This window comes from Carcharodon carcharias, chromosome 2 (assembly GCF_017639515.1).
Source record: "Carcharodon carcharias isolate sCarCar2 chromosome 2, sCarCar2.pri, whole genome shotgun sequence".
Classification (NCBI taxonomy): domain Eukaryota; kingdom Metazoa; phylum Chordata; class Chondrichthyes; order Lamniformes; family Lamnidae; genus Carcharodon; species Carcharodon carcharias.
Window position 1 is genome coordinate 230,942,743 of NC_054468.1, and position 2,320 is coordinate 230,945,062.

The window sequence follows — 2,320 nt, forward strand, 5'->3', positions numbered from 1 at the left end:
CACCCCTTTAGTCATAAGAATAAAAAAGGAGAATATTTTTTAAAAGGTGAGAAACTTGTAAATGTTAATGTTCAAAGAGACTTGGGTCTGGTGGCACAAGGAACACAGAAAGTTAGCATGCAGGAGCAGCAAGCAATTAGGGAGACAAATCGCATGTTGGCCTTTTTTTTAGCTTTGTCAAACATCTGTTTTAAAATGTTTTATTTTCCATCTTTGTTGATACACTGAAAAGCCTAAGATCTTGGTCTCTCCTTCTTGCCTTTGTACAGGGGCAACAGAGATACATTGGCTACTTTCACCACTTTGAAATGGAAATCAGGGCCAGAATATTCAGGTCGGCGAGCAGAGGCATGAAATGATGCACGGTGATATCGGGTGGGCGTCCCGACATCACCGCACGTCATTTTGATTTTCACTTTGGCGGACGCGCAGCTGAGTTGCAGCTGCGCGCCCGCCGAACTGTCAAAAGGCATATTAAGGCCATCTAAATATCAATTAAGCTAATAAACTGAGCTGCCTGTCCAACCTTAAGGTTGGCGGACAGGCGAAGAGCCCAGGCGGTCTTCACATTTTTCATGGAACCTCATCGATGGGCGGCTTGAGGTTTCATGAAGGGTTTATAAATTAATTACATTTTTCATTAATGTTCATTGACACGTGCCAGCTCATGTGACACTATCACATGAGGGACATGTCCCAAAATTTTTTCTTTTCTTCATTTAAATTTTTAAAACTTAAACTAACCTCTCCGAGGCAGGCCTGTGCCTCAGGGAGATTTCTGTGCTCTTTTGCGCGCACATGCGAAAGAGCGCAGGCCTCAACTCAGGGAACCCCGTCTCCACCTGCACAGGGAGCACTCAATGCTTCCAGGTGCATGTCACGCGGGCCTTAATTGGCCCAACCACGTAAAATGGCAGTACGGACCCAATCGAGGGCGCTGCTTGGGTCCGCACCCACCCCCCGCACAACTCCCCCAACGGGGGGAAAATTCTCCCCCAGGAATATCACCAACAGCATGACCCTTATGACCGAAATCAGCAACTAGAACTTCATAATTTTCCTCAATGAAATTCAAGAAACCATCATTTGGAACAAAAGCCGTGATTTTCTTATCAGCTGGACGTGAACTCACTTTCTGATAGCAGAACTGAGCTGCTTATCCCCAACATCAACTTTTTCCAAGACTATTCCTTTGGCATGGGAGGCACCACCAAATGGGTTGGCCTTCAGGGCAGTCCCCAAGTGAACCTTCTTGTATTGCTTATCATGCCATTTCAGATCACGCCGAAGGTTATGCAACTCCCTGGTTGTACGAAGACCATGGCATTTACCCATGGTAAGAGACTCGTGTTATGGCTGATGCAGTTTGTAAAGCGGAGTTATTTAAAAATCCCAGAGGGAAACTTTAAACAACTATCATAGCCTATAATTTTAAGTGTTATGTTTGAGATGCGACTCTAAATTCAGGAACCAGACCACCAGTTCTCGAGGTTTTATATTAAAGTAAATGTTTGTAGTATAAATAAATGATTTGGAGGAAAATGTAACTGGGCTAATTAGTAAGTTTGCAGATGACACTAAGGTCGGAGGAATTGCAGATAGTGAAGAGGATTGTCAAAGGATACAACGGTATATAGATCAGTTGGAAACTTGGGCAGAGAAATGGCAGATGGAGTTTAATCCGGACAAATGCCAGGTAATGCATTTTGGAAGGTCTAATACAGGCAGGAATTATACAGTAAATGGCAGAACCCTTAAGTGCATTGACAGGCAGAGGGATCTGGGTGTACAAGGCCACAGGTCACTGAAAGTGGCAATGCAGGTGGATAAGGTAGTCAGAAGGCATATGGCATGCTTGCCTTCATCGGCAAGGGTATTGAGTACAAAAGCTGGGAAGTCATGCTGCAGCTGTATAGAATCTTGGTTAGGCCACACTTGGAATATTGCGTGCAATTCTGGTCGTCACATTACCAGAAGGATATGGAGGCATCGGAGAGGGTGCAGAAGACGTTTACCAGGATGCTGCCTGGTCTGGAGGTTATTAGCTATGAGGAGAGGTTGAAGAAACTTGGATTGTTCTCATTAGAGCAACGGAGATTTAGGGGCGACTTGATAGAGGTTTACAAAATTATAAGTGGCATGGACAGAGTAGATAGTCAGAAGCTTTTTCCCGGGGTGGAAGAGTCAATTACTAGGGGACATAGATTTAAGGTGAGTGGAGAAGACTATAGAGGAGATGTGCGGTGCAAGTTTTGTACGCAAAGGGTGGTGAGTGTCTGGAATTCGCTGCCAGAGAAGGTGGTGGAAATAGGTACGATAG

The 2,320-nt window shown here is 44.7% G+C and overlaps 1 pseudogene; it reads right to left on the reverse strand.

The window, feature by feature from the left end:
• Positions 1-233: 233 nt before the first annotated feature.
• On the reverse strand, positions 234-1,335 carry LOC121275297 (annotated as a pseudogene).
• Positions 1,336-2,320: the final 985 nt, after the last annotated feature.